Source organism: Trichosurus vulpecula, chromosome 9 (assembly GCF_011100635.1).
Source record: "Trichosurus vulpecula isolate mTriVul1 chromosome 9, mTriVul1.pri, whole genome shotgun sequence".
NCBI classification, from domain to species: domain Eukaryota; kingdom Metazoa; phylum Chordata; class Mammalia; order Diprotodontia; family Phalangeridae; genus Trichosurus; species Trichosurus vulpecula.
In genome coordinates this window covers 18,241,113-18,255,224 of record NC_050581.1, presented here as the reverse complement: position 1 = coordinate 18,255,224, position 14,112 = coordinate 18,241,113, and the positions used below count along the sequence as shown (strand labels likewise).

The 14,112-nt window shown below is 36.3% G+C and overlaps 1 pseudogene; it reads right to left on the bottom strand.

Moving 5' to 3' along the window:
• Positions 1–368: 368 nt before the first annotated feature.
• On the bottom strand, positions 369–4,644 carry LOC118832037 (annotated as a pseudogene).
• Between the last annotated feature and the right edge of the window lie 9,468 nt (positions 4,645–14,112).

Sequence of the window (14,112 nt, the reverse complement as noted above, 5' to 3'; positions counted from 1 at the left end):
TTAAAAGAGACATTGTGGAATTTTTGGCTCTTGCCATTTTTAACAAGAATGATTCTTCGGTGGAGACCTGGAGACAGTTTTCATTTGGATGTTTCATAAAACAAAGTTTAAAATGGAATAAAGAGGTTGTCCATGAGTGCTGTTTTTCTTGTTTTGTTTTTTGTTTTGTTTTGTGGGGGGGAAAGCAAGGCAATTGGGGTTAAGTGACTTACCCAAGGTCACACAGCTAGTACATGTGTTAAGTGTCTGAGGCCGGATTTGAAGTCAGGTCCTCCTGACTCCAGGGCCAGTGCTCTACTCATTGTGCCATTTAGCTGCCCCATGAGTGCTGCTTTTTAAGGTCAGCAGCTACATAGGAAAATGTTGAATTATCCCAGGTTTAATGCACAATGCACAGCACTGAGTTTTATGTTTAAACAGAAGATTGAGATGTCTCCATTTTTTTTCTGGAGAAAATAAAATAAACAAAGTAAAATAAAAATATTTTAGGGAAAGTCAGCTTAAGTTAGGACTAAGATACTTTGGGGATATACTTTTATATTTTCCTTCATCTTTTAGTTAGAGAATATTTTAAACCTACTAAGAACACTATTTTAACATATTCCAAACAAGTATCATAGTATTTAAGCAGACATGTCTACAGTGACATTATCCTGGACTAGCCATAGTATGTCACCTGAAAATAAAGAAAGTATGTATGGAAGGACTGACATGAAAATTCACATTTTGGTACATCTAGTCACAGCTGAAACATTTCCTAAGAATTTTTAGCTCTAATCATCAACAAAAGGTCAACAAATGAATCAAAACTTTGAGGAGCCATCTGAAGAAGAGGTGTTTTTTTTTTCCTTCAGTCACTTGTGGCTTTAAGTGCATGCTGCTACCATGGAATGAGCCCCAAAGGCAGGCTACCAAAGCCTGCATCTTGAATGGCTACCTGAGACCAGTGGCCTGGCAACTGATCAAAGAAATATATAGCATCTCTAAGCTTTATATTGGCAACACATTCCTTTTCAAGGCTTTTAAGTATTTGTTGACTAGAAAATTAAATAAATTTTGTAGAAGAACTTCAATTTCCTTGCTAGTGGCAAAGAAAAAATACATTTAAAAATGGAGAGCAAATACTTTAAATGAAAGTCTTCATTTTTACCCATGATCAATTCAAATGCGAAGTGGTAGCCATAGGAAAATACAGCTGAGAATTTATTTTCTCACCTCAAAGATGTCTATGATTTAAAGTTTCTAGCACCAAATCAGTAGGAAAATATAAGATTTTCCTCAAAAAAATATTTTTTCTTTAGCAAACATCACTACTTAAAAAAAATCATTCTTAGATTCTGGGCAATAAAAAAGTTTTTCTTTCTTGAATTTGTTACATATTGCATATTTCCACTGGAAAGAATCCTTCAAAAACAACTTGTACATAAATGGGCTGCTGCATCAGAGAGCTGAGGATCCAGAATGCTTGGTTTGAATTAACGCCTTGCAATTATTAAGACTGAAGCCATTTACTTCTGTTAAATATTCTGTCTCTTTCAGATCTGAACCTTCCCAAATGTATTCTTACATCCTGAAAGAATTTTTGAGCAGCATCTATTCCAAGAACAAGAAATTGTCTTGGCAATGATATTTACTCCACTGGCATCTTGAAGTAGATGTGCTATATTCATCTTGGAGAATGCTCCAGAGTTTTCAGGACTCAGAACAAAACTGCCTTTTTATAGGTTTGCAGCTAGCATTTTCTTTATTATGTTTTTTGAAAAAAAAAACGGTATGAGGTGTAACATCCTCTGTTATTTGTTGTACTGGTACTTCTTGAAAGACAAGCTTAAAAACATTCTCATAGTTAAGACTGGCCTTAATAGGTGAAATAGCAGCAGTTTCCCTCATACTGGTTAAACTACCAGACTTGCAGTAAGCCACAATAGGTTGTGACACACTCATTCAAATCAGGATAGGTTTCATGTGTCGCTGGTGCTGCCCACTGCTCTAGAATTTCCAGAGAGCTCAAAGTGTCAGACTCCCTGAAACCTTTAAAATCACTCTAAGAGCTATTTTGTTCTATGGAACTCAAACACCTACTGTCAGAAATGCCAGGTTCCCATGCAGCAGTGGGGGCACAGCATTTCTTGCTTTGCTTTCCAACCATGTCAGAACAGAGTGGATTTTTTCACCACCCCCTCATCACAGCCCCTTATCTCAGGTACATAATTCCCATGCTTCCCTTTGGGTTCTCCCTAACAAACCAGTTCCACTGCTTCTATCTCATCACAGAGGGAGGTCTCACTGTCAATCTCCCAATCTTGGAGATTTCTTGCTGCTAGGTGCTGATCTTGCATTTTCATCAAGAAAAATCCTCAGGGGAAATAAAAAAAGAAAAAGAAAAACAAACAAAAAACCCAGCTCTGGCACCAAAGAGCAGTCAGTGCTGCCCATCCTGAGGAGTCATTCACTTCTTCATTTGCCTCCAAGGAAGGAGACTGAAGTGAATTGATCAGGTAGTAGACTGTGGGGCTACCCACCTTGAGGAGCACAGCCTTTCCATTCAGGGCCTGTCTGAGGAGAATGTTCTAATTTGGACACAAAGTGTTGCAGGCTGCATTATTTCTCCTGGTCCAACAACAACAGCCTGGCCAAGGGGAGAACTGGGCTAGGTCTGTCTGGGAAGAACCAGGCTGGGGTGGTGTGTGTGTGGGAAGGGCTGCAATAGACTGTTAATGAGCCTGCAATGGGCCTGCTGCCCCAGAGATGGAGCATGATGGACCGGTGACTCCCCAGGCTTGTTGCCTCAACTTTTAAATGTTTGGATGCATCATCATATGATAGAAGAATTAGACATTTTTTTATTGTCCTAATAAGCAGAATTGGGTCCAGTGAATGAAGCCAGCTTTTTCACTCAAAAAAGGGAAAGACTTTCTAAGGGAGATGTCTAATATAGAATAGGCAACCCCCTTCCTGTCATTGCTAATGGTCATGGGTTGGATGGCCATCTGGCTGGGCTGTGGTGGATGAGACTGATTCCTACATTGGGAGGCATATTGGACTAGATGATCTCAAATGTCAATTCTAACTCTGAGGTTCTATGACTGTCTCTGAAAGTTGATTATAATTAAAAAGAGAGACAGTGCATTTTAAAGGTACCACATTGAAGTTGAAACTCTTACACAATAACAAAGGCAAAGTGATGATGGAATTCTAAATTTGGCCTTATTTCCAATTTGGAAAAAAAACTCTTTCAAATAAGCCAGCAGCCTTTCATATACTCCATTATCTTTCATAATTGTACATGTTATTAAACAGTGGAGTGGAATAGACTCCATTTCACTTGGCAACACACAGCTAAAAGAATCATTTGCTGTTTGCAAAATTCACTTCAACTGGGCAGTGGTACAAGTCATCAGCAAACAAAAGTAGTTAGATCCTGGCCAGCTTTCAGAAAAAATAAATAAATAACTCTCAGTGTACCACTTTATGAAAGGAAGGTTAAAATTTGACATATTTAAGTTTTGAATGGAAAACCTAGTTATGCTTTTTATTCTGCCAATGCCATGGAAATATATGTGTGGAACTGAAGTATTAGGTTATTAAAATTCAAAATGCTTTTGCCAAACACTAAAAGACCTAGATTACTTTAGAGTATATTTTAACAAATTCATCATGCTTATGATATTGCCCCTAGTATTCCAGGTAATTTGTTAGGGGTAGCATCTCTATTATATTGTGAGTTAATTACCTAGTTACTTGGTGAAATGAACTGCCAATTCTTGAGTTCTACCACACAATGGCCCACTATTTAGAACTGTGATAGCTATGACAAAATGTCTCATATCTAAAAAGTGACCATTATTTGAGGGGTGACAAGAAGACAGAGGGTTTTTTTAATTACTTTGGAGTCACAAGTTTTTTTTGTATCATTTAAGGCATCACTAGGATGACTTGCATGGAACACAGTGGATGTCAGTAGCATTGTGAATCCTTGACTGGAATTTTAAGAAAAGAAGTCATAAAAAAGCTTTAAAAAGAAAATTAGGTGAACTTAAGTAACATAGCCCCAGTGGTATAGGAGTCTAGAAGAGAGAAGGTTAACTGAGTTGAAAACCCTAATAAGAAGAGAAGGAGAGAGAGAGAGAGAGAGAGAGAGAGAGAGAGAGAGAGAGAGAGAGACAGAGAGACAGAGAGACAGAGGTAGAGGCAGAGACAGAGACAGAGAGAGAGAGACTTCATCAAAGTGCAAAGACTGGTGTCACAGACTGCTAGATTGGCAAAGAGACCAAGAAATAGGAAACCTAGAATATGCTGATCCAGAATATGAGGGTGTTGGGGAGAATATTTGGGAGAAGAGAATGTAGGGGGAGAGAGGAAAGAAAATAACAGATGCTTAAGGTACAATGGTCGAAATGGTAATGAAGGGGATTATTAACCAAAATGTTTGATCAGTGTACAGAAAGAGTGTGTAACTGTCACAGGATTCTCATATAGGAAAGGACTCTATATCTCTAGAAATCCAATGGGTTTGCAAGGATAGAAGCAGGTTTTGCAGAAATAGGAAGGCTATTAACCCCAAGGGCCCATGGAAAGGACCTATAGATAAAAGGGGAATGGATGACAGGTCGTCCTAGGAAAAAAGATATTCCAAACCGGCATGTAGCTATGGAGCTACTTGAACAATGTGAAGCACTATGAGATTTGTATCTGTGCATAGCCAGACACACAAACAGACAGACAGATAGATATCAATATATACAGAGGTACAGGTGTATGTATATAGTGCACACATACTCGACAGCCAATGAGCACATGATAAACCTTCACATACACACACAAAAAGCAAAAAACAGATTCAGCATAAGATGGTGAGCTTTTCTCATTTATAATCTAACAAAAATTAACTTAAATTAATAGCAAACTTCTATTGTGTTGCCCTTTCTAATTTTATGAAGATGTTGTTACATTAAATATTATTATGAAAAATTTGGCCAGTGCATAAATTGTGTTTTTTAAAAATATTATGTTTATTTTTAATGTTCATTTGAAAAATTTAAATTCCAAATTATCTTTCTTCCTCCTGCCCCCCACCCATTAAGGAGGCAAACAATATGATACCCACTATGAATGTGAAGTCATATAAAACATGTTTCCATATTAGCCATGTGGCAAAAGAGCAAGAAAATGAAAAAAATCAATCTTCACTTAGAATTTATCAGTACTGTCTTTGGAGATGGATAGAATTTTTCATCACCTTGGAATTGTTGATCATTGTACTGATCAGAGTTGCTAAATCTTTCACATTTGATTGTCATTACAATATTGTTGTTGCTGTATACAAAGGTTTCCTGGTTCTGCTCACTTCACTTTACATCAATTAATACAACTATTACCATGTGTTTTTTTTCTCAAAAAATCCCCTTCATCATTTCTTACAACACAATAATATGCCATCACAGTCATATTACACAACATGAGCTTTTTCCATTTTTTTTTATTACTAATGATTCTACAGGGAATACTTCTGAAGGGAAGTAATTACATTAAAAAGATCACGGATGCAGAGTCCTGAAGTATATAAATTAATGCTATGAAGTTACTTTTGCACATATAAAATTTTCACTTTATCAAGAAAATAATATATTTAAAATATGATCCCAACATCCACTTACTAGCTCAATGGTAAAAAATAACTCTCATGTTACTATATAAGTCTCTATTACTTTCCAAAAAAGATTGACCTAAATTACAACTCTATAGGTATGGTGCATATCAGTAGAGTTCTCTATAGTCTTTTCATAATTTAATTTCATTGCCCTTAACTATATTTGCAAAACTAATGGGTATAAAAGAATATCTCAAAGCATTTGTAATATCAACTGAGTTGGGACTTTCTTACTGTTTTAAAATGATTAATTGTCTTTGAGTCTTACTAGCTGCTAAGCCCCAGGCCCAACCCCCTATTAGGTGCTAAACCTATGTGGGTGTGAATTGGTAACTAAAGTGGAGCCCCAGGTGGGACCAAAACCTCTAATTACTAGGTGCTAAACCTATGTGGGTGTGAAGCTCCCAGGGTCCTAAGGGGAGGTGCTAACTCAAGAGCCAAACATAGCAGCCTAAGTTCTGGTCATTCAGATGATGTTTGATGACCTCTGAAACAGTATAAGAAGAGAAGACAGAGCTATTTGCTCAGGGCTATCACTCTTGGTGGTGCACTGATGTGGAGACTCCAGGCAGCTGTAGTAAAGAGGCCTCTAGCTTGCCAGGATGTCCGGACTTGGTTTTCTTGGTAACTATGAGCTCTTTGTCAATGTTTGTAATTTGTTTGTATTTGTTCTGCAGTTCAGGGTGCTGGCTTTTTCCCCTGAACTGAGTGAGTGATATTTGTATGCTGAATTAAAGTAAACTTGTCAACCCCTTAACTCTGTTTTCCTTAGTAAAGCAGATCAAAAGAACCTGGGCTTTTTCAGCGTGCTGGTAGCATGCTTGTTGTTGGGTTTGTGTCGGTCTTTCACCCCCACAATAGCTGCTAGCCTGATTGTTGAAACAGTATTTTTATTTGCATTTCTAGAATTGTTAAAGTTATAAAATTTTCTCACATGAATAATTATAATTTGGATTCATAATAATACTAACACTGTAGTTAAATTGAATTGTGTAATAATTTGGTATTTTATGTCAGAAGTCAGAGGTAATGACAGACAAGAAAAGCGTGTGTACTTACGGATTAGATTTTTGATGGAGACATCCCTCTTCTCTATCAACTCTATCCTTTAATCTTCAGCTGACGAAATAGATAAATTAAGGACATGACAGCAGTGTTTCAGAGGGCCAAACTACATGATCACTCTTATAAGAATTAGCCCAGTAAATTTATTACAATCTTTTAAATTCATTTGAAAACTCTGACATTACAAGGACAATTTAATCTATGTGGTTTTGATTAAGATGAAATTTATCAAGCATCTATTATATTAGTGCTTTAAATGCTTAAAATAAAAAGAGCACAAAACCCCAAGTACTGCCTGGCATCAAGGAACTTATGCAATACTGCAGATGGTTGTAGATAATGATGTTTATCCATTCATATATATACATATATATATATATATATATATAGTCTATTAGATGTTTTGGTTAAGTAATGAAGGAAACACAAAAGAAATGTAAGAAATGGCCTCTTTCCTCCTCGAATTTAAAATCTACCATGACACACATGTGTAAAATAATTAAGCAATATTATAAAAATATTTAAAATTTAATGCTAGACATAAAAGATTTGCTATAGAAACCTAGGGAAAGTGAAATGTATTGTTCACCACAATAGCAGGGTTAAATTTGTACTTGAGATGGACAAAATTAGAATTTCAAAAACAAGAAGGTCTCTTATAATGAAACAAATATTATAAATGTTTCAAAGCTCTCTATGGGGTATTTAGGCAGTGCAGTAGAGGAAGTGCAGTGAAGAGCTAGTTGAAAAGAAGAGTTCATGCATTGTTCAATTCATATGTAGGTAGCTATAGATATATGTTTGTATATATGTATATATACAGAGGACCAATTATATATATATATATATATATATATATATATATATATATATATATTTGTGATATACAATCATCTTTTTATTTTCTTATTTATATATGCAATTATAGTGTGTTCCCTGTTATTTCTAAGCACAAATATAAATCCTTCTTTTAGCTTTTAATCCCCTTTACAACCTCACCCCAACATGTCTTTTCAGACTCCTTGTATACCACTCCCTCTATCCAGAAAAAAAAATCCTCAATCACAATGGCCTCTTTTTGTTCCTCAGATATGTTGTTTCACTATCTCTCATCTCTATGCCTGTACAATGGCAAATCTTCATGCTTGGAATGCACTGTCTCCTCACCTCTGTCTCATAAAATACCTCTCTTACTGCAAAACAGAGCTCAGGTACCATCTTCTACGTGAAGCATTTCTTGATCCCTTCAACTTCTAGCACTCTCCTTCTCAAACTACTGGATATAGGTATAGATAGATAAACAGAGAGGCAGACAGACAGACAGATAGCTAAATAGGGAGAGAGAGAAAGAGAGAGAGAGAGAGAGAGAGAGAGAGAGAGAGAGAGAGAGAGAGAGAGAGAGAGAGAGAGAGAGAGAGAGAGAAAGAGAGAGCGAGAGAGAGAGAGAGAGAGAGAGAGAGAGAGAGAGAGAGAGAGAGAGAGAGAGAGAGAGAGATGAATGTATACACCCATATTTGAGTCACTTTTCAGCTGTGTGCAACTCTTTTTGACCCCATTTTGTATCTTCTTGGCAAGAATACATGAATATGAAATATCAGAGAAGGTGTTTGAAAATGAAAAATCATCAGAACCCTTGGGATTAAAAAATCCCAAACTCCAGAGAATTAATTCTTGATTATCTTAGGCCTAAAAGCAAATTATTTCAAACTTGCAGGTGTGAAATACTTAATGAATTAGTAAGGATAGTTAGAATGAACATTAAAGAAAAAAAATAATAAGTTTCTGCTCATGACCTCAGGAACCTTTACAATTCAATGGACAGGAAAAATATACTAAGATTTTCTTATTGTTTGAAGACTTAGAACCAGTGAGGGCTTTTGATACATGGATCTTTTACCAATTCTCTGAATGATAAATAGAAAAAAAAAACCTATGAAATTAAAATTTTCAAACAAAAAATCAAGTTACCAATAGGCATAAGAAAAATATATTCCAAATCACTAATAATTCGAGAGACTAAAATTAAAGCAACCAAAATTTTTCACTTCAAACCCAACAGACTGGCAAAGTTAATTAAAAAAATGGTAAATGATGGAGAGACTGCAGGGAAACAGTACATTTATGCATTATTGGTAGAATTGTGAACTGATCCAACCTGTCTGCAAAACAATTGGTAACTGCTCCAAAAGTTACTGAACTATAAATACCTTTTGACTCATTGATAACTCCAATAGGTCTATAACTATAAGAGCTCAAATAAAGAAGGAAAGTATTTATATGTGCCAACATATTAATATAAGCTCTTTTATAGTGGTAAGGCATTGGAAATTAAAGGGATGCCGATTGACTGGAGAATGGCAAAACAAATTATACCATATGAATGTGATGAAATTGTAGTATACCATAAGAAATGCTTAAAGAAATGGTTTCAGAGAAATCTAGGAAGAATTTTACAACTGCTGTAGAATGAACTGAGCAGAACCAGGAGAACAATTATCAGGGAAACAACTTTATGAAGCAAAAAAAAAAAAAAAACATAAAGGAAAGACAAGAAATATGATTGACTCGATAGATACCTACTATACCAGTGCTAGATACCCCTTCATAAAATATTGTTTTGAGTTAATCATAAACACACACACACACACACACACACACACACACACACACGGAGAGAAACATACACAAATTCCAGAGGACCAATAAGGAACCATCATATTCACCTTCTCAGAGACAGGTATTGAACTCAAAGTTCACAATGAAATATATTTTTGCCCATAGCTAACATGAGAAATTCTTTGAGGCACAAATACAGTTTGAAAGTTGATTTATTCCTGTGGCAGAGCCAAGATGGCCAAGTAAAAGCAGGAACTTGTTTGAGCTCTCCCCCAAACCCCTCCAAATATGTATAAAAATGACTCTAAACAAATTCCAGAGCTACAGAGTCTACAAAAGACAGAGTGAAACAAATCTCCAGCCCCAGACAAACTGGAAGGTGGACAGGAGAGGTCTACCCCACTGGGCTGGGAGCAGAGCACAGTCCAGCATGGGCCATGCTGGCAGACTGGGTTGGAGCAGACCACATGTCACTGAATAACTGGCAGGTGTAGCGGTTTCCAGACTTCTCAACCCCAAAATGCCAAAGACAAAGTAGAAGGTCAGTGGGAAAAATCTGTCAGGACTGAGTGAGAGAAGAACACTGTTTGGCCCCAGCCCTAAGGCAACAGATGTGGTGGTTGCAATGAAGTTGTTGGCTGGAGCAGTAGTAGCTGCGATAAGCTGGCTGGAGCTCCAGAGCAGCTGATCAGAGGGGGACTGCAAGAATGTCTTTTCTGGGCCTGAGGCAAGATTCTCTTGCTTTGCCTTGCTTCGCTTTTGGTCACAGTCCTGGGTGGTGGTCCTGGGGGAGAAGGAGTGCCAGTGTGGCAGAGCTTGTGGTGGCTGTGGAGAGAGAATCTTCCACACAGTTCCAGGGCAGGAAAGAGTGCTTGAGGTCACTCACAGACCAGAGTGCAGGTCAAGAGAGGAGTAAACACCTCCCCTTGGATCATACCACCTTAGAAGAACTGAAAATTTACAGGTGCCTAGAAGTATTTCTGAAAAAAGCTGCGCAAAACCCCTAAAGCTTGGGACAGAGCACTCTCCACTCTGGAAGGAGAGTCCCACCCTGACAAAGAGCTCAAAAGTCAAGTAATTGGAATTGGCTTAGAAAATAAGCAAACAGTGGAAAAAATAGACTATAGAATATTACTCTGATGATAAAGATCAAAACATGCAACCAGAAGAAGACAACAAAGTCAAGGTTCCTACATCCAAAGCCTCCAAGAAAAATATGAATTGATCATGGGCCATGGAAGACCTCAAAAATAATTTTGAAAATCAAGTAAGAGCAATAGAGGGGTAATTGGGAAGAGAATGAGAGAGGTGCAAGAAAATCATGAAGAACAAATCATGAGCTTACTCAAGGAGACCCCCAAAATACTGAAGGAAATAACACCTTTAAAATAGACTAACTTAAATGGCAAAAGAGGTCCAAAAAGCCAATGAGGAGAAGACTGCCTTAAAAAGCAAAGTTAATCAAATGGAAAGGGAGGTCCAGAAGCTCACTTAAGAAAATAAGTCCTTAAAAATTAGATTGGAACAAATGGAAGCTAATGACTTTATGAGAAATTAAGAAATTATAAAACAGAATGAAAAAAAATAGAAGACAATGTGAAATATCTCATTGGAAAAACCATTGACCTGGAAAATAGATACAGGAGAGATCATTTAAAAATTATTGGACTACCTGAAAGTAATGATCTAAAAAAGAGCCTAGACCTCATCTTTCAAGAAATTATCAAGAAAAACTGCCCTGATATTCTAGAACCAGAGGGTAAAATAGAAATTGAAAGAATCTACTGATTGCCTCTTGAATAAAGATTCCAAAAGGCAAACTCCTAGGAATATTGTAGCCAAATTCCAGAGTTCCCAGAACAAGGAGAATATGTTGCAAGCCACCATAAAGAAACAATTCAAGTATTGTGGACATGCAATCAGGATAACACAAGATCTAGCAGCTTCTATATTAAGGGATGGGAGGGTTTGGAATATGATATTCTGGAGATCAAAGGAAGTAGAATTAAAACCAAGAATCACCTACGCAACAAAAACTAGTATAATAGATTAGGGGCCAAAATGGACATTGAATGAAATAGAGGATTTTCAAGCATTCTTGATGAAAAGACCAGAGCTGAACAGAAAATCTGACTTTCAACGACAAGAATCAAAAGATGCATGAAAAGTTAAACAGAAAGAAAAAGCATAAGTGACTTACAAAAGTTGAACTGTATATATCATTACATGAAAAGATGATAATTGTAATTCATGAGAACTTTCTGCATATTAGGGCAGTTGAAGGAATATACATACACACACATGCACACACACATATACATACATACATACATACATAAACACATACATACATATATATACATCCATAAGCATATACACATACACGTACACATGCACATACATACATGCATCCACACTGACACATGCACATACATACACATACATGCAATACACATATACATATAAATAGATATATACACATGCATACACACATAGACACATACATGTAAATATGCATGCCCACGTACGTGTACAGATATACATATGTATGCATACATGTATATGTGTATACACACATATGCACATCTATCTGTACCTTATGTATACATACATGTATGTACGTATGCACACCTACCCACATACATATATGCATACACACATACATACATACATGCATGTATGCGCACATATGCACACCTATCCATGTACATCTATACATCTATGTTTCCATATACATACACACATACACACACAGTGGGCACAGGGTGGGTTGAATATGAGAAGATCACTAAAAAATAAAATTAAAGGGTAAGAGAGGAATATATTGGTAGAAGGAGAAAGTGATAAATAGAATGGGGTAAATTATCTCAATAAAAGAGGCAAGAAAAAGCTGTTACAATGGAAGGGAAGAGGGGGGAGGTGAAAGGGAATGAATGAACCTTACTCTCATTGGATTTGGCTTAAGGAGGGAATAACAGACACTCGATAGGGTATCTTACTCTTTGGGAAAAAGGTAGAAAAGGATAAGAGGGGGGTGATAAAAAGGAGGACAGATTGGGGGTCATCAGAAGCAAACACTTTTGAAAAGGGACAGAGTTAAAGTAGAAAATAGAATAAATGTGAGGTGGGATAGAAAGGAGGGACATATAGTTAGTATTTCACAACATGGCTATTATGGGAGTGTTTTGCATAACTACACATGTATAACCTACATTGAATTGCTTGCCTTCTCAATGATGGTGGGTGCAGAGTAAAGAAGCGAGACAATCTGGAACCTAAAGTTTTATAAACAAATGTTAAAAATTGTTTTTACATACAACCTGGAAATAAGATATACAGGCAAAGGGTATAGAAATCAATCTTGCCCTACAAGAAAGTAAGAGAGAAGGGGAAAAAAGTGGGGATGGCATAATGGAAGGGAGCACAGACTGGGGGAAGGGGTAAACAGAATACATCCCATCTTGTGGTAGGTGGGAGGGAAGAGGTGGGGAGACAATTTGTAACTCTAAATCTTGTAGAAATGAATGTTGAAAAGTAAAAACAAATAAATTTGTTAAAATTTAAAAAAAAAGTTGAACTGAAAAAAATTGATTTGTTCCTAAAAAGGAACATCCCTAAAATACTGTAGATAAATGTAAATATGTAAATGTGTAACATCCCACAACATATGTTATTATTTATTCATCTATTTTAGTTATTTTTCACTCATTGTTTGTGTTTGTGTGTATGTGTGTGTGTGTGAGTGTGTGTGTGTGTGTGTGTGTGTGTGTGTGTGTGTATGTGCATATATTTGGGAAAGACTTGAAAAGAAAGTTTGATTAAAATTTCCCTTCTATGGTCAAAAATATACTCCAAAATTACTTACAATAAAGAATTTTACTTATCCAAAAGAGAGCATAGGGCAAAAGGTGGTATATTATATCCTCTGTTGAGATTGATACCATGGAAAATTATCTAACTTGATTCCTGATAATTAAAACATTTATCCTTCATTATGGTCAAAGTAATATTTTTCATATTCCAAGGAATAGAAAAATGCTTTAGACAGAATTGTATATACTTTTCTTCCCTCCTTTTTTGACCAAACTGCCTAAATATCAACTAAAGAGAAAAGGATGGCAAAAGAATGGCAAATTAAGCCTGGTCTTCCACCTATCTGCCGAAGGGAACTATTGTAATCAACAAAACGTGTTCAATCACCTCAGTTCTAACTTGGGCAAGCTACTTAGCCTCTCTGTGCCTCCATTTCCTAATCTGTAAAATGAAGAGGTGGACTAGATACACCTTAGGTCCTTGTTCTTAATCTATGATCTTATGATTCCCCATGATAGCAATTAATGATCAATAATCTTGACCAAATTCCAGTCTTCAAATATCTTGCTCCGTGACTCTCAACATGTCATAACAACTCAGAGCTTTAGTTTCCTCACCTGCAAATTAAAGATAAAAGCACTTTTATCACCCATTTCACAGTATTGTTATCAAGGAAGCACTTTTTAAATCTTAAAGCACTATAAAATGTCAAGCTCAGAACAAAAATTTTGGACCCCAGCAATAAGCATGAAGAAAATTAAGGTAAAGGGATACATGAAATTCATCTCTCTTACTTTAATAAGACATCTTCGAACCAAATTATTTATTATTCATTCAGTATTCACTAACAGAATAGAAGAAAGTTTTCACATTTGAGGATATAATGAATACGTTCCAAAACAATAAACTCTAGCCTATTTAATAGCTCACTAATTCTTAGAGCTTTTCTGTGAGTAAAATGCCCACTT